At 44.3% G+C, this 23,300-nt stretch overlaps 1 protein-coding gene across 34 annotated transcripts in view; it reads left to right on the top strand.

The window, feature by feature from the left end:
• The window catches only part of ZBTB20 (zinc finger and BTB domain containing 20), a 646,879-nt gene that overhangs the window by 221,165 nt on the left and 402,414 nt on the right, over positions 1-23,300 (top strand). For all 34 annotated transcript variants that reach the window (XM_039497079.1, XM_039497067.1, XM_039497069.1 and 31 more), the window contains one exon: positions 15,255-15,330. The gene's annotated coding sequence lies outside the window, so the exon portion shown is untranslated. The remainder of the gene's footprint in view (positions 1-15,254; positions 15,331-23,300) is intronic.

The raw sequence follows: 23,300 nt of genomic DNA, 5'->3' as shown, positions 1-23,300 counted from the left end.
ACAGCACCCCGGTGAGGTAGAGAATCATTCCCACAGTGATGCTGGAACAATTTGTATAGTGGGGTGGGGTGGGAGGTGCTGAGAGCCATTGAACCAAACTATAAACCCTGTATATGGTGGAAATCACTTCAAGCCAGCACCCACAGTGCACCTAGTTCCATCATCTATGTCCCCATTTTACAGAATAGGAACTGAGGCACAGAGGGACTAGGGGTATGTACACTGCAATCATGGGGTGTGATTGCAGCATGTGTAGCCATACCTGAGCGAGCTTTCATCTTGCTAGCTCGGGTACCAGAGCAGTTCAGCTGCAGCAGTGCAGGCTTCAGCGTAGGCTGTACAAGCCTTCATGAAGCGCAGGGTAATTACTCAGATGGCTAGCCTGCCCTAGAGCCTGTGCTGTCATGGCTGCACTACTATAGTACATGGACTAGGTTGATTAAAGCAGGCTCAAGTATAGCTACATGATCTGCAATAGCAGCCTGTGACTGGAGTGTAGACATACCCTTAGTGACTGCCCAAGATTACTCATGAAATCCACAGCCCTACCTGGTTTTCTGGTCATGCCTTCAAAACCAAAATGCGAGGGGAATCATTTTGGCCATATCCTGTCGTCCTTATTTAGGCCCCAGTCCTGAGATCAGTGTGGGTGGAACGTTGTACATGTGTGAAGCCCCACTGAAATCAATAGTCTTGGTTTTTTACTCAGTTCCTGGACAGAACTCTTTCAATGAAATCACTGGCGTTTTACCTGAGTAAGGGGTAAGTAAGGATTTCAGTATTTGGCCTACTGTGGTTATCCATTACACAGTATGAGCAGCTGTTGTAGGGATCCTCTCTTGAAAGATCCACAGGATCAAGTGCCTTTGCTAGTAACAATAGAATTGGTAATAATAAGGGGATTGAAAATGATTGACTGATGTTATAAATTGTCCATATGTGAATCCCAAAGCTATCATAGGTGATATACTATTTTGATTGGGAAATTAAATCAATCTCTGATTGCTATTCAAGAAATCATTGATCAAGGAATATAAATAAACCTGATTAATTTACTACATCTAAATTCAGATGTTCAAGGAAAATCAAACACTTTCAGACTCACACCGTGAGTATGCATGATACCTACAGCTGAGGAACAGGCTGCAGAAGGGAATGTGCTCTTTGATAGGGAATGATTTTCTTTTTATTTTGTGAATAAATTTAGTTCTTCTTCGAGTGCTGTCCCTGTGGGTGCTCCACTGTAGGTGACGGTGCGTCCTGGTGCCGCTGATCGGAGATTTTCGGTAGCAGTGCCTGGTCGGGACGCACGCACTCAGTTGGTATCTCCCGTCTCGTTGGAATCTTCCTGAGCGCGTGTGTCCCGCACCCTCCTCAGTTCCTTCTCAACCGCCCTCGGCCGAAGACGGGACTCGGAGCAGTGCTGCCTTTTCTTCCCTGGTTTTTGAATGAAACAATTAAATAGAAATAGTTAGTTAGTAATATCCTAGTTGTTTTCCTTCCTTTAGAATAGTTACTTAGTTTAAAAAAAAATTTTTTTTTCCTCAGGTTTGTCTCCCACTGAGACTCTCTCCCCTGGCATTACTAGTTCAATAATGCCAGGGGCTTCAGGATTCAAGGAATGTGCTTCCTGTCAGGACTTTATGCCTATGTCCAATGGGCACTCGCGCTGTGTGAAGTGCCTTGGTGAGACACATGTCCCTGCCAAGTGTGTCCACTGCACAAGCCTCAAAACCAGGGCTCGTCCTGACAGGAACCTGCCACTGAAACTGCTTCTCATGCAGAAATCCCTGCAGCCGCCTCTGGAGACAGGTAATGGCAAACCCTCTCCCTCACGCTCCCCGGCCAGGTCTGAATGACCGGGAGCATGGCTTCACCCTCTCTGGAGCAGAGGCAAGAAGCATTGCAGCTGCCTATGGAGCAGGGCAGTAAACCTGCTCCCTCATGCTCCCCTGCCAGGTCAGAACTGACCGGGAGCCCGGCTTCACCCTCTCACGTGAAGAGGCAGGAAGCCCTAATGTCTCCTCTCAGAGACACTCAAGAGGGTAATTTATCTCCTGCAGAGTCTTTACCCTTGGTGCTGTCAGCGCGGAGAGCAGGCAACTCTGACCGCCCCTGCACTTTACAAGCAACTCTCATGGGGCTCTAAAGCAGGGACCCAACTTCCCGCAGCGGGAATCTCTCCTCGGCACCGGTTTCCCTGGAACTGACAATGGACCCGGTGCCAACAACGAGTTCCACCTCCAGCACCGAAGCCTGCCTGCTACCCCCAGCAGATTCAGACCCTCTGCGAGGCTCTCACAAACAGCTCTCGGCTCCTGCCAAAGTGAAACTAAAATCACTTTGGGCTGCCGCTCAGACTTCATGCTCTGCAGCACACCAGCCTACGGAGCAGCCACAATTCCTGCATCAGCAGGATATCTCTGTGGCCCCTAGGCCTGACTCTCCGCTCCGGGACAGGGAGCACTCATTGTTTGAACAGCAGCTCTCCCCAGGTGACCTGGATACTTTCACTGATAGTGAGAATGGCACACAGCAGCAGGCAGGGTTCTCCCTGCTTGAGTCTTCCCCCACAACCAGAGCTATATATACCCCAAGACATGGGGCATCATAAGAATCAGCCTCAGTTTCCCTACTTTGTCCCCCAGTGGTCGGGACCCATTTTTTTTTCTACCCGATGCCCTGGCCTCAGTGGTACCCGTGGTCGGCTCCTGCCACTGCTTCTCCTTGCGCTCCTTCTACCAGACCGCAAGCTCATCCTATGCCTATATCCCCAGCTCTATCAACATCTAGAGCTCCTGAACCCCCTCCTGAAGACGTGGGCTATGACCTCTTCCCTGTTTTACTGGCTCCTGCCTCGCCATCAGCCGCAGAAGTCACCCTTATGCCTCCACCTCCACAAAACATGGACGGCTTTATGCAATTCCATGAACTCAGGACATCCCTTTGGAGGAAGTCCAGGAGACACAACATAGGCTTCTCAAAATCCTCCAACCCTCTGCACCTTCAATGATAGCACTACCCATAGAGAAAGCTCTCCTAGAACCAGCTGGTACTTTCTTGCAGACCCCGCCTCCATTCACCAACATGCAAGAAAGCTCAACATAAATACTACATGCCTGTGAGGGACATTGATTTCTTATTTTCCCACCCACAACCCAATTCTATTGTGGTTGATGCAGCAACACACAGAACAAAGCATCCACGCTACTGGCCCACTCTGCAGGACAAGGACCTCAAACGTCTTGACCTCCTGGACCGCAAGGTTTATACTCTTCTACTTTGCAATTTAGAATTGCAAATTTATTCTACCCTCCTTGCAAGCTATGACCATGACAACTACAACAAGCTCTTTGATTTGCCTCCCATATACCGAAGGACAGGAGAGCAGACTTCCAGTTAGTCCTCGTCCAAGGTCAGTTGGTGTCTAGCATGGCACTATAAGCATCCCTGGACGTGTCTGATCCAGCAGCCCGCACCACTGCAGTGGTGATGTGCTGGTCTTCTTGGCTCTCGGCATCCGATATCCCCAAAGATTTGCAGTCGAAAGTGGAGAGTCTTTCCTTTGACAAAGATAACCTCTTTTCTCACAAACAAACCAACCCAATATGAAATCTTTCACACTATGAAAGACTCTAGAGCCACTTTCTGCACGTTGGACACTTACCCGTCCCTCCCCAGGAGACAAGACTATCAACCTTACCAAACGCCCAGCGCAGAACAATATCACCAACCCCAGTCTACACCATATGACACTGGTAAAAACCGCAACAGACCTCTTAGATGCAGGCAAACCCAGGCACAACCAACTACTTACCACCATTGGGTAGCAAACAATTTTGAAGTGCTGGTTGGGGGTACATGCAACCACCCCTTGACTCCACTGCCTATTTGCCCATTTGGCTACCGCCTCCAGACTTTCCACCATGTCTGGCAACAGATCATGCAGGACCGTTGAGTCCTGGAAATAGCTCAGTCAGGTTACTCCATCCCTTTCCTATTTTCCCTGCCTATCCTTTCTCCTTCTTTGTCCCTCTTAGGGACCCCTCTCACGAGCACCTTCTCTGCGTGGAGGTGGCTCATCTTCTCCACCTAGATGCAGTCAAACATGTGCTGATGCAACATCGGGGAAAGGATTCTACTCCCAAAAGAAAGGCGGGGGGTGAAGACCTACATTGGATCGACGCCAACTGAACATGCTTGTACAAGTGCAAAAATTCAAGAGGGTCACATTGGGCACAATAATACCCACTCTGCACAAGGGGACTGGTTCACAGCTCTCACCCTTCAAGATGCCTATTTCCATATATACATTCATCCAACCCAGAAGACATAGTTTTCTGCATAACACTGACTCCGCCACCAAACATATTGGCCTCCTTACATTGGTAGACAAGACCAGAGAACCTATGCACGGACGTTCCCTTCCATCCACACTCCCCAGTACTCACGTTAACTATGGTCGCTTCCCAGATAGATTGCGGAACACACTTAGGCAACCACAAGGCACGGGGCTGCTGGTCCCTATTAGAAACGCGTCCGCACATCAATCTCCTAGAACTCCGAGCTGTCAGGCAGGGAGGAGCTCAATCTCACTCCCTATGCACAACGGCCATTAAACTATGGAATTGGTGCATACATCATCACATAAAAGTCACCGCTTCCTACCTGCCCACGTGTCATAACACTACCACTGACACACTCAGCAGACAGTTCTCCGAGAAACACGAATGGGAATTACATCCATCAATACCGCAACAGCTGTCCTCCCACTGGGGCACTCCATTGATAGACCTGTTTGCCACTCCTCAAACTGCAAATGCCATCTATTTTGCTCCAGAACAGGACTCGGAAACACACCTTATTCCTTGGAACAACTCCTTCATGTACGCTTTTCCACTGATTCCACTCATACACAGGGTTCTACACAACATCACAGAGGACAAGGCCCGGGTCATACTTTTTGCCCCAGCTTGGCCCAGGCAGACATGGTGTCCTTACCTGCTACGCAGGTCCATCCATCCTCCCCGTACTCTCCCCGACAGACCACATCTCTTCTCCCAGAACTACGGTCAGCTTCTTCATCTGCAGCTCTGGAAACTCCATCTGACGGTGTTGTTCTTTCAAGGTTTCAATCCCACAAATTAGCCTACTCAGAACAGGTCCAACATGTCCTCCTGCACAATAGAAGGGACTCCACTCCTAAGACTTACCTGCAAAAGTGGAAATGCTTCTCCATCTGGTGCTTCCACAGATGCTTAATACCCCAGACTGCAACCCTCCCTGACATCTTAGACCATCTTTTCAAACTAAAACAGGACACATTTTCACTCAGTTTTATCACAGTACGTCTCGCGGCCCTTACCACCTTCCATGACACTCTGGACGGCTATTCACTTTCACACGCCCCACCATGAAACGCTTCCTCACAGGCCTGCAAAACTTCTACCCTGAGATTCATTCCCTGGTAGCCTCCTGGAGTCTCAACCTAGTTCTCTGCACTCTTATGAAACCTCTTTTCGAGCCCCTGGCCACTTCATCCCTGCTCCACATGTCCAGGAAAGTGGCTTTCTTGGTTGCTATAACGTCAACAAGAAGGACTGGTGAAATAAGCGCCCTGCTGGCCTATCCTCCCTACACCATTTTCTCTAAACACAAGCTTACCATACAAACCTGGCCCAAATTCCTCTCCAAGGTGGTGTCTACCTTCCACCTTAACCAGTCAATACACTTACGTGTATTCCATCCCAACCCTCACATGACTCCACAGGAAGCTGCATCACATACCCTCGATGTCCGACGGGCTCGTGCATTCTATCTTGACAGAACTAAACCATTTTGTGAATCCCCTAGGCTTTTGTTTCTACTACCAAGAGATCAAAGGGTGATGCTATGTCTAAGCAAAGACTCTCCAAGTGGATCTCCACCTGCATCAGATCTTGCTATCAGACTCAGAATATTCAACCACCAGAGAGTGTTAGGACTCATTTTACTAGAGCAATGTCAACATCCATTGCCTTCCTCCCCACAGCGTACCTGTTACAGATGTATGCAAGGTGGCCATGTGGACATTTGACCACACATTTGCCAAACATTATGCTATCGCATGGGATACTATAGCAGACACCATAGTCGGCCATATGGTACTTTCTACCTTTGTTCCTCACACAACTCCAAAATCCCACCAACCATAGTGGGTACTGCTTTACATTCACCTACAGTGGAGCACCCACAGGGACAGCACTCGAAGAAGAGAAGGTTACTCACCTTGCAGTAACTGAGGTTCTTCGAGATGTGTGTCCCTGTGGGTGCTCCACTCCCCACCCTCCTCCCCTCTACTTTGGAGTATTAGTATGATTTCTTCACAGTAGAGAAGGAACTGAGGAGGGTGCGGGACGCACGCGCTCAGGAAGATGCCAACAAGACAGGAGATACCGAGTGGACATTTTTGGATGGAAAGTGGTATAAGATGATATTCCCACTCTTGCCTTGTTTTCTTTATATTTTGATTCAGTTTCACTACCAACATGTAGCTAGAATAACGCATCAGGATTTGTAAGCTACACTTATTGTATGTCAAGATTCCTGTGTTAACTATGGTTATTTTCCCCAAATTCTTCATGATGATAATGAAAATGCTATGAATAAAATAGGCTGTCATGTAACCTTGCTGATGCTCCTGTTTCTTGAGTTGGTGGATCCTAAGCACATGACAGAGATCAAGGACTTGGACTGCTTTGGGGAGAGGGAGTCCTTTTCACCAACAAGAGTAGACCCTGCTGATTGATTTGCAGAGTGCCATTGGACATTACATTTTCTTGCCCCCTTTCCTACTAGAAAGGTGAGTATGGCACAGGTGAGGACTTCAGATTGGAAACTGACACTAGGAAGATACCATAGAACAAGATGTGAGTATCCCAGAGACCAGCCTTTAGGGATGTTAAGGCAGATAAACCTATACTTGGATTTACTTGGGAAAGGGGAGAACCCTTATAGAAGAAACAAATATTGGGTGAAAATCACTGTGGTGAAGAGGGCCAACATAAAGCCTATGCACCACATAAGTCCCACATAAACTGTCAAAATAGGGTTTCGGGGTGTTTGTGTGTGTGTGTACTCTTTTTGCTGGCTCTGTGCACAGGGATACATTTCACATTCAGTGAATATTTGTTGTTTTCTCGGTTGAGATCAATTTTCAGTTGCATATATCAAAAGGAATAGCTTTTGGCTGCAACTGCCCCAGTCTCTTCTCTGCCAGAAAGTCACAATGTGATCTTTGAGATGTTACAAGGGGGGAAAAAGAAAGAACTAGAAGTTCGGATCAGGAAACTTTATCTCTCACCCTGACAGCTGCACCATTAGCTAGTTCTGATAGACTCACCTTATTTGTCTGGTTTTCTTCACTAGTGCTGTGTATATGCCAGTCAAGAGAGGAAAGGATAGTCTTGTACTCAAAGGACAGCGCAAAAGGAGTCAAGAATTCTATTTCCAGCTCTGCCTTTGATTCCAGGGGGCAAGTCACTTAACCTTCAGTTTTTACCAGGACTGCCCAGAGGGGGGGTCAAGTGGGGCAATTTGCTCCAGGCCCCACAGGGGCCCCCACGAGAATAGAGTATTCTATAGTATTGCAACTTTCTTTTATGGAAGGGGCCCCTGAAATTGCTTTGCCCCAGGCCCCCTCAATCCTCTGGGCAGCCCTGGTTTTTACGTCTGTAGAATTGGGATATGACGTTCTGAGGCTTAATTATTAAAGCTTACAAAGCACTTTGAGATCTTCAGATGGCAATGCGAAGTATTACAGTTATTACTGATCTGTGACACATTTGTTACTTTCCGATCTCAGACATGCTAAACCCGTGGAAAAAACCCGCAGAAATTGGGCTTGTTTTTGGCTTAATTGGCTTGTGAGTTGCTTGTTGGCTAGTTTTTGGCTTGTTGCTGCTGCTTTTTTTTTTTTTTTTTGATTGGCTCCTGGTAAGCAGAGGCAAGGGAGGGAGAGAGTCAGGGGTGCACAGCGGGCCCACCCAGTCCCAGACTACACGCCAGGGGGATCTAGTCAGAGTGTTGGGGTTCTTAGGGACTGACTTGTTTTGGCCTGCTTTGAAATGGGATTAGCTTGATTTTTGACTTATTGGAAAAGTCGAGGTGTTTATTTACTGCATGAAAGTTGGCAACTGTGTCTGATCCTGGGTTACTTTAGTAAGTTTATCTTATGACATTGTATTACACGAATATGTGGATTCCCTTTCCTTTCATTTAATTGTTTCTGCCTAAGACATCATAATTTTTGGTCTTCTGTCAACTGATTTGTTGTCTACTGAGTTGAAATAATACTTTAACTCCTTAGAATAAATTGCTGATCACATTCACATGTGCACTTTGTATATGTGCATGCAAGAGCATGTGGTGGGATGAGTTTGTAAAGTATATGGATACGATGGATACAAAAGAATACACAAATGTCTTCTTGTGTAATATTAGCACACTGATAGGTGCCTCAACAGAATCGTAGATAGGTAGGTAGGTAAAGAGACATGACATGGAAAACACCTTTATTCACATAAAATGATATTAAAAACTACTTTAAAATGTTATAAAATTACAATATATACACAAAAGATATTAATAAAATACAGCAAAACACATCTTAAATGAACAATAAACATGAATCACTAAAGTAGCATCATCATCAAGTTCACTCAAAATATTGTTTACACACCAAGTCAACTGGAAAGTGTCCAGATTACAAGTCCATTTATCAAAGGTGTAATCAGTCTTCAGTCTGGCCACAGTGTGCAGAACACCCCTACCACATCACACCGCTTCACCCCGGCCTCTTTGTTCTGGTGAGATTTCAAAATGGCTAGTTTTGCCTGACACAGCAAAAACTTAGGCAGGAAAATGGCCTAGTGCGAGCATTGTATCTCACTCTGAAAACAAACACGGGCTTGGAGAAAACCAGTCCCAAACCACTTAAAAGTTGCTGCAAAAAAACCAAAAAGAGGAATTAAACAGAGGCAAGATAGGAAAAAATGAAACATCATGTCTGACACCAAACAGAAGAGGCACTGTGCAGGCACCTCAGAGGCAATATGGTGCACCAAACGATTAGTTGCTACAATCCTATGCAGGACCCTCCACTGCAAGTCACCAGGACACTTAGGAAGAGGTTTATACAACCTCCTCCAAGCCAAAGACCCAGAGTCATCCAGGGACAGAGGCATCCTCGAAGACTGTATCAGGGAGATCAGAGAGGGTGGTAGCACAACCTCACACTTTGACACACATACCACAGACCTGCTTGTTGGTCATGTTTGCAAAAGGAACATTCACCAAACCCTTGCAGGACAACAGTCTGCCTGGCTGTACAAGGATCTCATCCACAGAATGGCAGACAGCTAGAGAGGAACACCGGATTCCCCCCTGGAAGAACCATCTCTGAAAAAACGTTCTGCAAATACTGAGCAGCCCTCTGAGGGAGTTCCACCTGGAATTCAGAGAGGACCTTATCCAAAAAATGCACAGGCAAGATTTTGCTCTGAACAGCAAATGCTATCGCCAACTTCTAGCTTGACCAACTGGGAACAAACCAGTGGGACAGCTTGGTCAACCCAGCCTGAATAAAGGCAGAAAACAGGCTCCTGGAGGAGAGAGCTTCAGCGGAAAAAAGTGGGCTAAAAAACAGTGGCTCTTCCAAGAGCCGTAATCTGAAAAACACAGATTTCACCACAGTTGCCAGGCATTAAAAAGATCATTATAGAATAGAAACAAATCTAGATTCTGTAATTGACCAGTTGCCAACAAAAATAGGTGAGAATTAAATCCCGTCCCATCAGCACGATGGAGAAGAGAGAAGGCAATGGATTTCCAGGCCAGGAGGGAGTCAGAGTACAGCAACCACTAAGCTAAACGGACCAGAGGTGAAAGGCTACAACCCTGCTGACTAAATCAGTGAGTCCCTGACCCCATTCGTCTAATTTGGGGGTACATATTCCCCCCAAATATAATAATATGCCTCTGAATTTGGTCCAGGAGGAGAGTCCAGACATACTAGCTGGTGCCACATCATTGAGGACACATGGTTATTGGCAATCAAAACCTGTCCCCAAATAGAGAGCCTAGGAAGAAGCCACTGCCCTTTCTCAGGTGCCCTTGCACCATCTTTTCAGCCCCCTCCCGGTTGCTTAATGTATATTGTTCAGATGCAAAAAGGTCCCCCAACACCTAAATCCCAGAGCTGCCCATATGCAATTGTTAGGGCAACAAAGGGGGACTGTTGCACTGCCAAGAGCCCAGTAAGACTGAATTGCTTTTAGCCCAGTTTATGCAAGCAGATGCCTATTCATTGTGATACAGCAGGGCTAGAAGGCAGCAAGAGAGTGATCGATGTGAGGTATATAAGCCATAGGCACCGACTTCTGTTCCCGCTGGTGTGTGCTCGATCCCCCTTTGCGCCCGGCCCCGCCCCCACTCCACCCCTTCCCCCAAGTCCCCACCCCCACCCTGCCTCTTCCTGCCCCTGCTCCACCTTCACCCCACACCCCCTTCCCCAGGTCCCCGTCCCGCCTCTTCCCTGCCTCCTCCCTTGAGCGCTCTGGGTCCCCGCTCTTCCCTCTCCCTCCCGGAGCACCACCAAACAGCTGTTTGGCAGCAGGCAGAATTTCTGGGAGGGAGGAACAGGAGCAGGAATGCGGCATGCTCAAGGGAGGAGGTGGGGAAGAGGCGAGGGGAGCTTGGCTGCCGGTGGGTGCGGAGCACTTGCTAATCTTTCCCCATGGGTGCTCCAGCCCAGGAGCGCCCACGCAGTCGGCGCCTATGATATAAGCCCCAGGATGGTCAGAGCCTTATTCCCTGTAGACTAAGGAGAGGTTACTAAAGGTTAATTAGAGTAACTAAAGCCAATTAATGCCCCACCCAAGACCTAATAAAAACCCCTGCTTCAGTCAGATGGGGGGAGGGAAGGAGAGCTGACTGTAGTTTGGAGGTGTGCTGGTGTTGACCAGAGGATTGGAGTATCAAGGGAAGGGAGACCCTGCCCAAGCAGGGCATGGGGACTCCCCCAGCACAGAGGACCGAGAGAAACCCTGCCGAGGGGGAAAGAGGGCAAGAAGCCTGTGAAGCCGAAGGAGCTGGGACCGGAATAGAGGCCGAACTTGGGTCCCTTCCCCGCTCCCTTTCTCTCCCGCTCCAGGTCACTTGCGAAGCCCAAGAATACGGGCAGGGACAGCACCCTGACCCACCGCACCAAGGAAAAGCACGGGACCCACCAAAATAACATTGGCCATTTGCCACATCATGCACTTGTAAACAAACGCAAAGTGCCTGCATGTCACTGTGAGATATGATAAAAACTGAGATATCATCAGGCCGACAGACGAATGGGGAAAGGATCCGGCACTCTTGGCACAGAAAAGCCAATCAGACAGCTTGTGGGGAGGTGCAGAAACTGCTCCAAATTAAAGCACCATGGGCGGTGGGTATAATAGGCCAAGGAAGGCTTAGTCTTCCCTGGCACTGCCGCCCACCCACCACTGGACACCTGGGCTGCGGTGGCGCTGCCCCTTCTCCAAGGCCCCTGCTGCTGCTGCCTGCTGGCCATGTCTCCTCCACTCCACCTCCCCTCCAGAGGTCCCCACTGCTCACAGCATCCCTCCTCCTCAGTGATGGGGAAGTGAGGAGTGACGCAGAGAGTCAGCGATGGGCGGGGGAGGGAGGAGGCTCAGCTGGGCGCTGGGCCGGTGGCTCGGCCAGGGAGTCCGGTGCTCGTGGGGCTGGCCCAGCTCTGGGGCCAGTCTGATGCTTGGGAATGACATAACATGCCCCACATTTGGGTTCTTGCAGACAAATGGAATCATCTTAAGAGCAGGAACTACCTTCCCATTGAGAGAGATCAGACACTGGTGTCTCATTGTGAAGGAAGGGGGGGACATTGGTACTTTAGTAGCAGGAGTAAACAAGGGGAAAACTTGAACAAAAGCCTCCTTGACCCAGAGTCCCTCCTGTACCAAACGATTCACAAACTATTCTTGCATGAGGAAAATCACTATAAATTTGCTCATTCAAGAGGCAGATTTTGTATTAGCACAGCCAGTAATCTTATCTACACTCAGCAACACATCCTGCACAGTGTAGGAGACAGGAGGTACACACTGAATCCCATGCTTATGGATTAAACTGCTAAAACCCTCTGAGGCAGAGAACCCCACCAACTCCTGCAAGGAAAAGGAGATGGGGGACCAATAACACCCCTAAAGTAAAGAAACAGCAAGTAACAAAACCAAACCATACACAGCCTAACAGAAACCTGGCTAGTGCATAGAGCACATAAACTCAGCCTCACTCTCAGAAGCTCCCACAATCCTGAGAAAGAGAGAATCCATCTCTCTTTCCTGTTTTGTAATAATGAGGACTGGAGAGATCCATGAGAACGTAAGACTAGCCATCCTAGGTCAGACCAGTGGTCCATCTAGCCCAGAATCCTGTCTTCTGATAGTGGCCAATGCCATATGCTTCAGAGGGAATGAACAAAATAGAGTAATTTTTGAGTCATCCATCCCCCGTCCTCCAGTCCCAGCTTCTGGCAGTTGGAGGTTTAGGGACACCCAGAGCATGGGATTGCATCCCTGATCATCTTGACTAATAGCCACTGATAGATGACATTATCCAATTCTTTTTTTTTTACCCCAGTTTTACTTCTGGCCTTCACAACATCATCTGGCAATGAGTTCTACAGGTTGACTGTATGTTAGGTAAAGAAGTACTTCCTAATGTTTGTTTTAAACCTGTTGCCTATTAATTTCATTGGGTGACCCCGGCTCTTGTGTTATGTGAAGGGATAAATAACACTTCCCTTTTCCCTTTTTCTACCCCATTCATGACTTTAGTATAGTCCTCTGTTGTATCCCCCTTTAGTCATCTCTTTTCCAGAAGCTCTGCAAACTTTGCCATTACATTAGCTATGCTTCAGTCATCAGGTATAGAGGCTGATTTAAGCGATAGGTTACACACCACAATTAGTAGTTCTGCAATTTCATATTTGAGTTCCTTCAGAACTCTTGGGTGAATACTGTCTGGTCCTGGTGACTTATTATTGTCACCTAACAATATTCTCCCTCACATCCTCTGCAGTAAAGACTGGTGCAAAGAATTCATTTAGTTTTTCTGCAATAGCCTTGTCTTCCTTGAGTGCACCCTTTAGCACCTTGATTGGCCAGTGCCCCATTGATTGTTTGGCAGGTTCCTGCTTCTGATGTACTTAAAACAATTTTGCTGTTATTTTTTGAGTCCTTTGCTACTTGCTTTTCAAATTCTTTTGTGGCCTCCCTAATTATACTTGACTTTTCAGAATTTATGCTCCTTTCTGTTTTCATTAGTAGGATTTAACTTCCAATTTTCAAATGATGTCTTTTTGCTTCTATCTGCCTCTTTTACTTTGTTGTTTATCCATGGTGGCATTTTTTTGGTCCTCTGACTGTTTTTTTAAAATTTGGTATAGACATTTAGTTTGAGCCTCTATTATGGTGTTTCTAAATGGTTTCCACACACCTTGCAGGGGGAGGGATATCTCAGTGGTTTGAGCATTGGCCTGCTAAACCCAGGGTTGTGAGTTCAATCCTTGAGGGGGCCACTTAGGGATCTGGGGCAAAAATCAGTACTTGGTCCTGCTAGTGAAGGCAGGGGGCTGGACTTGATGACCTTTCAAGGTCCCTTCCAGTTCTAAGAGATAGGTATATCTCCAATTATTTATTTATTTTATATTTATTCACTCTTGTGACTGTTCCCTTTAATTTCCATTTAACTAGCGTCCCCTCTTCTGTGTAGTTGAAGGTATCTATCTTCTCCCCTACAAAGATATTAAATTAAATTACATTATGGTTGCTATTACTTAGCCATTCAGCTATATTCCCCTCTTGGACCAGATCCTGTGCTCCACTTAGTATTAAATCAAGTATTGCCTCTCCCCTTGTGGATGCCAGGACTAGCTGCTCTAAAGAGCAGTTGTTAATGGTGTCTAGAAATCCATACTTTCTATTAAAGACAGGCCTGAACTAAAACTCCACATTTGAATAACCCCAAAACTCTGGGGGTGTTCAAAATATGAATCTGGATTCAGATCTAAAGTGTGTAGCTTGGGTCTTTCTTTGTATTCTGCTAATGAAGGGGACAGCTTTGACTGTGAATTTGTACATTCTAAAAGTTTCACTGCCATATTTTCAAAATAAAATATTTTAACCAAGATATGTACTTGTTTGTTTTTATTTCCTCTTACTAAAACATTACATATATAAAAATATGAGTTTTGTTACCATGAGTCCCAAACCCTGGCAGCTTAATGTCAAATTGTTGTAATGTATTAATAATTTTTCTCATTTGGACTTCTGGGTTTTCCCTTTTTTTCCTGTTTTCAGAGATTTTACATTTGGATAGAATTAAAACCATTGATTTTAAATGCTGCTATAACATTTATACTCAAACTTATGGTGTAACCCTTGGAGTTTTTAATGCCGTTCCAACTGGTATTTGAAAAATAACAATTGTTTTTGATTTTGCATCTGTTCAAGTGGTCTGAATGTCTATAGCTATCACTTCGTAATCTACTGTTTTGCAAAGTAAAAGGGCATTGATTTTACAAGATAAAAACTTACAACCAGATCAGCTATTTTGTATCCTTTAGCAAAGGGATATATAGGCCCTGTACTTTTTACACCTTGCACAACAGATTTCCTCTTTCTAAATTTGCCTGTCTTTCTTTTCCCCTCTGTGCAATTGTCTGAAAGTACTTCGTGTTGTAGAACGGATTTTAAAAATATTTTTGGCTAGCATTATTTAAAATCATATTTTCTCTTTCAGTTTGTACATTCTGGTCCTAACAGTTTCCTTATTTGGCTGAAATTAACATTTTTTCCCCACACTCATCGGTATGTGATGTTGTCTTTCTGTCATTTTTAATTGTTATGCCTGATTTTTCTTTTAGAAGGTAGATTGTTGAAATTAAGGGGCAGGAGGTTTCTTTCCATGTTAATCTGAGATCCTTTAATGCAGAGGCATATTTTGCTTTTGTGAATTGCTTTTTTCCCCCTCTTTCTTCATTACAGACTACTCTGGGAAGAGCTTTTTTTAACCAAAAAAAAAAAAGGCCACGCTTGACTGATAATGCATTGCTTTGGATGGTGAAACATTATGAAAGTTTAATTTTTAATTAAATCTGAAATACCAATTATAACTGAAAGAGATTTTAACCTGTTTCTTTTCAGACTGCCTGAAGTTAAATTTTAGATGCTGAAATCACTGCACCTTAAAAACAAAAAGATTAAGCTGCACTGCATTCCTGTAAGTAAAAGCTTTTCCGGTACCTTTTGTCAGTATTTCTCTGAATACAGTGCACACAATAAAAGTGTTAGCACAGTAACTGGACATGGATAAAGGTCAGAGTGCCCTTGGATGGGATTTACAAGTTTAAATGACATTCATTAATTTTTTTAAAGGAAGTTGTGCTAGATCTTTACCAGGTTTTATGTCAGACCCCAAACTGCTAATTCTTTCTGCTGGCTGTTTCAAATTTTATTAGGAATGGTGTGTAGCTTTGTTCCAATCGACATACATTTCCTGTTATCCTGTCACCAAGGATTCCTGCACTTTAATGCAGGGATAATGGAAAATAGCAGAGATTCCTGATGGCATCAGAAATAGAATTCATTCTCCTTTGTGATGTCATAGGACATTTTTGTCCTTTGTTATAAGAAAAATCGAAAGAAAGAGAAAGTTTCTGGTGACATCACAACAGAAGTCATCTGCCTGAGGACATTGGATGGGATCAGAAATGCATAATTCTTCTGTGCGTGTGTGTATGTGTGTTCCCTATTGTGCTAGGAAACAGTCAAAATAGCATATCTTATGTTTTCGAACGAGAGATGAGGCTGTCTCTAAGAGCCCCATTAGTCCATAAATGCATGTCAGAGTCTACATCAGTCTTGTCTATCCTTATTTAGAAGCTGTTTTGTCAATGTACTCGAGAGAACAATTAATACTTGGGATTTCAATGCATGAATAACAGGCAAGTGAATGACCAGAGAGTGTAAAAGATTCAGATGCCCTGAGTTTAAAAAGAAACAAAACAAAATCTTAAACATGATAGGGGGAAAAGGATTTTAGTTGGGCAATAAAAGGTTGTGAAATACTACAAAGCAAAGTCAATCTGTTTTCTCATCTAAGATGAAAATGTAAGTTTGGTAATGAAATCCAGAAGCTTATGAATTCTTCCTAAGTGATATCTTTGTTTTATAGCACAAAGTGTTTCACTGTTTTAACTGTTACATAAGGGGGTTTTCACCCCCTTTCAACTCTAATCAATTTACTTTGGAGACTAGCTGAAGGGTACAGCATACTGCGGGTACATAATACCCCTTCCAGGAATGGAATGCCAGGCATGAGTCAGTGAGGCAGATTGTGCCATTCTGGCACCAATCCATTGCGTTTTTACATTACTGGCAGGGGCATGCCATTGTGTTGTTAAATACTATGCATTAACTGCAGACTGTGGCCAGTGAATTGGGTTTAAAATGTTCTGCTCATAGTTCTTAACTTCCTACCACAAGCAGTATCCCTGGCCACCATGGTCATCACTGTAACTCTGAGCCTATGACCTAGGTTAAAGGTACTAGCAGATTTAGTGGTACCAATGACATAACATTGGGAGGGGGGCGCAGAGAGGTGGGGTTGGGGGAAAAGACTTTGGAATGTATGAACACTGAATCTAAAAGCCCTTTTGTAATTCCCTGTATGTTATAAAATAATAATCAGGAGAATTTTGCTTGGAATGCATTAGACATTTTCTTACCAAAATTTAATAGATCTAGGAGTGAATTAAGGCTGGTTCTTTGGATCTTTGGGATACAGATGGTCACTGGGTCCTTGATGGAGCAGTGAGGCGAAGTACTATGTAGCAGTATATGGCCCTGATGATTGGCTGCCAGCTGGGCTGAGCTATATCACTTGGTAAGCATATCAGGGACTCATTGGTAGAGGAAAACAACTTTAAATGTCAGTTGTTATCCTAACATAAATGTGGAACCGACCTGCAGAAATAGAACATTAGTATCGCCATTTTACTGATGGGAAAACTGAGACGCAAAGGTTAAATGACTTGCTCCAGGTCACAGAGCAAATCAGACCTAGAGTTGTGAATAGGACACAGGATCCTGACTCAGCACAATTCCATCCTTCCTTTTGGTCTATCAAACTCTCTCAGCTGGACCTCTGCTTTATTGCATGCATTATCTTATCTCCAACTTAATTCCATCATTCATTTTTCAAAACTATCCTGCCTGTAAACTCCTAAATGCCTCCTAGATTCTGTAGCCTCAGCATACAGCCCCACCTTTGAAATATACCAGGATCGTTGTGCTTTACGATTCTTATACTGTGAGTAGCATGGTGGAGGGACTTCTATGGTTGGACATGCAAATCATGATAATGAAATCTGGACATTCGAGTGTCCATGTAGGCAGTAACACAAAACAATTATAATGCATGGTGGTTAGGCATAGAAGAAAAGATACTTTGAAGTTTTGCGTTGTTTCTTACTGAGGTTCACTGTGAACAGTGGCTGCTAATTTCTGAGATCTGGGATGAGATTAATCCCAGTATATGGCTTTCCTGTAAATAGAGAACTACCTATTTTTTTAAAAAAAAAATTGGAGTCTGAAGAGATCATTCCCAGGCTGTGATGTCCCTACATCATCTAATTGTTCAGAATGTGGGCTATCTCCTCAGCTGGTGCAAATCATATATGCTGTTGACTTCCATGGAGTTTATGCCCATTTATGCTGCTGAGGATCTGCCTGACAGTCACCTGAAAAAAGGGGTTTTCTAAAGATAGTGCGACATAATATTCAGAGGAAATGACTGTGTGATTGAACCTGCAATGTGCTGAGCACTCTGGGTCCAATCCAGCACTGTATTTAAATGTATACTTACTGTTGTACATTTATTCACTGAAGTCAGAGGGATTACTCACATACTTAATTTTAAGCACGTGTTTAACTGCTTTAGTGTATGAGGGCTAGCACCTAGCAGGATCAAGCCCTTTCTGAGGAGTAATCTCTGCTCCAGGTGAGTATTTGTTTTCCTTTAACATGAACAATAATGGGAGTCAGATATTTGCACAAAGGAAAGATACTGTACATATAAGCTAAAATTGTCCAAAACATATATGGGTGTGGGATAAATTTTCAGAGCAGTGTCTAGGGATTTAACCATGTTTCCCTTATCTAAGATTTATAAGAATTGTATATAGTAGATAAATTTTTAATGTATATGCTGCCTTGAAAAATTTCAGCTCATATGTGGCGTAGTGGTCTGAGTACAGGATTAATAGCCAAGAGATCCTGATTCTTATCCTGATTCAGACACGCATGGCATTGAGCAAGTCACTTAACCTCTCTGGACCTCACCATTCATATCTATTTTAAAGTGTGGATAATACTGACATACCTATGTGAACATTATTAGTTAGTGTTTGTGAAGCTCTTGAAAGTGCTTAGCATTGTTATTATAAACAAACACCTTGTGTGCACAAAACACCTGGGATGGAGATATAGTCACTCACAGGGATGATCTTTCACAACTCACTTGTGCCTTTGTTTTGTTCCATCACTCAAAGGTATCAAGGCCAATTGTAATTTACAAAAATACTTCCCATATCATTCTCCTCACTGAGTATTTTTATTGCAAACTTTCTTTCTTTCTTTGTCTGTCTCCATACTTTTCTCCATGCTGAATTAACCTTGCTTACCAAACTTTATCCCCTCCTCTGCACTATACAGCAGAGACATTTGCATAGCCTCCAAATTACAAAGAACAAATTCATTTTGTCTACTAATTATGTTTGCTGATGATGTATGAAACAGACAGAAGACAGTTTGAATTTTCATAAGTTCAATTGAGCTTGCAGGCATAAGAAAACGAACTGGCAGAACCCAAGCCAATGTGACATGGAATGCAGGGATCCCAGAGTGCATGCTGCATGCATAGCGTCAGGATGTCAGGGCTAAGAAGGGCCTCTTCCATCAGAGGAGTGCTTTTAAAAGAAGGAAATATTTTGAAGCAACAAACAATCCACCCTAACATATCCTTCAGGTTCTCCTTTACAGTGCGTTGAACATCATAGTGCTTGGGGGACATGGGCATCTGCTCACCAATATTGCAACTTACTGTTTTAACCAGAGTTTCATGCCTGAGATATGTTTTGTTTTCCCCAGCAGTTCTCTAACTCCTATTCCTCCTATCAGCTCCAACACTGCTCACAGGATGATGGCAAGCTAAGCTCTTTTTGCCAAAAAAAACTGTAGTAGAAAGAGGTCTGCTGGAGAAGACATTTGTATAAAAAAATTGTTTGGGATTCTGCCTGCCCTAAATAGAACTCAATGTCTTGGGGCTGTCATCGAAGAATTGTATTAGCACTAACAAAGGGAATGAATTTTGCCTTCTCTTTCTCCTACAATGAGGCATCAATCCAGAAACTCCTGGGGATAAATTCTACCCTGATTTTTACTCATGCAACCCCATCAAAGTTAATGCAGTGGTACAGATGTAAGTCAAGGCAGAATTTGCCTCTAGCATTAGATTGGCTGAGAAGGCAGAAGTCTGTTTCGCTGCATCATCTGACCTGGGGTACAGGTTTCAAAAGTGTGTAGGTGACTTAAGAGTCCAAGTGCCATTGGATTTCAATGTAGGCTCTTAAGTATATGTCTCTTTGGAAAATGGGACTCAGGCTTACTCACGCACTTTTGAAAATTTTATCCTTGGTTATTTATATTGTCAGCAAGGCCCCCTGAAGGTAACGGGCCGGTACTCTGTGGGGTGCTGACAACTTCTTAACCCTGTTTTTGAGACAAAGATGGGGAGGGTGTTAATGTAGACATTTGGGTCCAGATTTGTAGATGATGATAATCTGCACAGTTTCACTGAAGTCAGTGGAGTAACACTGATTTATGCCACTGGAATATCTGGTCCTTAAACTTCAGATGAAATGAGAAAATCCAAGGTACTTGTTTGTTCCTTAAAAAATCACCTTATTTTAGGTCTTCTGACATGGGACATGGTCACAGTTTAAAGGTGCAAATACAGTGGATGATCAAAAGAATAAATATGCAGCGGGGCTTATGGTAATCCTTTTCTACAAAAAGCAAATTTCTCAGGAGATTATGCAACTTCACGATTGACTCTTTGTTGTCTTTGAATCTCCAGCTAAACATCCTCAAAAGAACAATAGTGAGACCATTTTGGGTACAATAGTCTTGGAACTCTGATAACCCAGTAGATATTTTTGTTTGCTCTTAGGCTGGCTTTAATCAGACCATCTGCAAGTCAACTGATAGCAGTTAGGACTGAACCTTATTTATGTCCGTTGTGCATTTTTTGTTTTAGATATCTGGCGTTCCTTTCTAAGGCTGTACTTTAAGTGCAGGCTGATGCACTCACAGTGTAGAAAGTATATTGTACCATGCAGCTTTTGTTTTAGTGGTGTGTTTGCTACATTAGGTGGAGAGAGGAAAATAGCTCTCTAGTGTACAGTTGGTCTATTAGGCGTAGGGATATTGGTCGTGAGTCATTCATTTTAGAAGGTGCAGGGATTTCAGTGTTGATTCCCTGAGCAGTATTGCTTTAATAAGTTATAAAATACTGTAGCATTTCAACACTTAAAGAGGCTACAGTGAAACAAGACAATCTTTCACTCCACTTATCAAAGCATTTGCTGGTCTCACTTCACGGGAGATGAAAGACTAAAGAATATTGAGCAAGGAAAGTTAATCTATAGCCAGAGATGTCATTAGATAAGAAGTTACAAAAAGAAAAGAGTTGACACAAACATGCTGGCTTTTGCCAGCCCTTGCTATAAATGTATTTCTTCTCCTCAACACACAAAGCCAAATTCTGCTGCTAGACTAGTGTAAATCAGGAGTGAATCCACTGAAAGCAGTATGGTTATTCAGGATTTACATTGTTGCCAGGATTTGGCAGAATAGACTGGAGATAGTTAAATACATCCCTTGAAATGTCAAAGCCTCAGATATATGAGATACATGAACCTTCTAGGCAGGATCCTCCACTGGTGTAGGTCTGACTCACCCCAGTACATGATCTGGTCCTCTGTGTCTAGGGTGACCAGACAGCAAGTGTCAATAATTGGGACAAGAGTGGGGGGTAATAGGAGCCTATATAAGAAAAAGACCCAAAAATCAGGACTGTCCCTATAAAATCAGGACATCTGGTCACCCTGTCTGTGTCTGTATCTCTTCCATCACCACCACCCATCCTTAGATAATATCACCTCTGGGACAGATTTTTATCTCAGTTACACCAATGTAAATCCATCAATCTCAGTAATTTGCACTGGTGCAATGAGGATCAGAATGTTGCCGTCTCCCTTTTTCTAAGAGTACTCTGGGGAGTTCAGCTGTGGACACATTAGCAGTTCTGGTGCCAACACAAACTCTGCCTAGTCTTGTGAGGTCTGACAGGAAATGTTCTCATTGAACACGTCTTTAAGAAGTGCTGTATTTTCTAATGACAGAAGAAGTCTGCTTCCAGAATACGTTGTGCTCATCCCAGAGCTCCCCATATCCTCCATTTAAATGGAGCAACTTCTTCCTCCCAACCTGTTGCTTCTGCAGCTCTGCCCATCACTGAGCCTGCTGGAGGTGGCAGCGGGGAAGCACAAATGGAAATGGAAAGCACTTGGCAGATGCTCTGTGCTGTTAAAGGCCTTTGGAACAGGGTCTGGCTTTGCAAGATGTTTTCAATGTCAGTAATATTGATGGCATCCCTGAATCAGAAACTGCATTAACAAATCTTTTGAACCAATTGGTATCCGTGGTAGCCTTTTTTTTAATTTTATTTTAAAGAGGCCTATAACATATTGTTAAACATCTCATTCCAGTTCCACATACTGTTCTCATGGAAATTTTGGATAATGAAAGCCTTTTATAAGATGGAAGTAGCTTATCTAATCTCTTTAAGACTGGCAAGAAGTAATCAGGAGTCCTGTGACTCTTAGCAGCAGCACATTTTCAGGGAATTAGGCACGCATTTCCCAGCAGCAATGATGGGAATTGTGTGCCAAATTACTGCAAACCCTTGCTGAAAATGAGCCCTCTTAGGTCATGATCCTGGCTCATTTGTGTAGGCTTCATTGGAATCATTAATGAGAATAAAGGCTGCAGGAGCAAGCCCCAAATGGAAGAATTGCCAGTATCATTTTCATAACATTCGCCTGTGGCAGGCAGCTTCCATGTGGCCTTGGGAAAGATAGAAATGGAAGAAGATCAGTTTCCCATTTGGTCCATTTTCCTAGTAGCTCTAGCGTGCACTCCTTGTTTCATTATCTGCTTAGTAGAGCTTCTGGTGGCTAGGGAGGAGGGGAAATCTTATTTACCAAGAATACAATTTTTTGTTTTTGCTCACATTCTTTCTCTAAAAAAATGCTAGTAGTCACCCCCATTGAGATATTTCTCCTCCTGCTACTGCTACTTCCATGTGGGAGTCGAGGCTGGAGGATGTCTGTGGAATGGGCTTGTTTTCATTTGAATTGTCACTGCTCAGAATGTGCCATCCCCGAACCCCTGCCAGGGGCAGATTAGGAAGTGAGCCTTGGATCCTTGGGTTCTGGGACTCAACTTCTCAGAGGATCTAAGCAAAAAACAGGGGGCAGTACATGGCACAGTTGTTTGAAGACAAACAGCTGCCTGCCGGAGTGGGCTCTAGGAAAAGTCAAGGACTTGTGCATGGGAGGAAGAAAAAGAGTTCAACCTAGGTTTACAGGAGGGAAATATGCTGGGAGAAGTGATCGTCTTAGAGAGGAAAGGAGTAAAGGAGTAAAGAAGCCTGAAGTGTTTTTGGCAGAGAGACGATGTCTGGGAGAATCTGGACCCTGTTTGGAATTAGACCAGTCCTGCCTAGAGAGTAGAGTGGTGCAAAGGTTCCCAAACTATACTCCTACTTTTCTTTTTTGCTGTGCACCTCTTTGGAAATTCGTATTCCATGCATGCCCCCATCTTTCTAAAAAACAGTATTTCAGTGGTTGCCTTGCATCTAGGAGCTCATTCTGACTGATGTGTCCCACTGCTCTCCCCTGAGCATCCCCTGCCAGGGACATGCTCCAGGTGGGTGGCCCCAGCAGATCACAGACAGCTGGGCTGCTCCCTCTTCTCCTCATGTCCCTGCTCTAGGACTTCACAGGCCTCACTCAAGTTCCTCTAGCCTGGAGGTAGCCCCAGAGCTTGTGAGGGCAGGGAGGAACT

The sequence above is a fragment of the Mauremys reevesii genome, linkage group 1 (assembly GCF_016161935.1).
Source record: "Mauremys reevesii isolate NIE-2019 linkage group 1, ASM1616193v1, whole genome shotgun sequence".
In the NCBI taxonomy this organism is placed as follows: Eukaryota; Metazoa; Chordata; order Testudines; family Geoemydidae; genus Mauremys; species Mauremys reevesii.
Note: the sequence above shows the minus strand (reverse complement) of the source record. Positions and strands in the feature narration are given on the sequence as shown.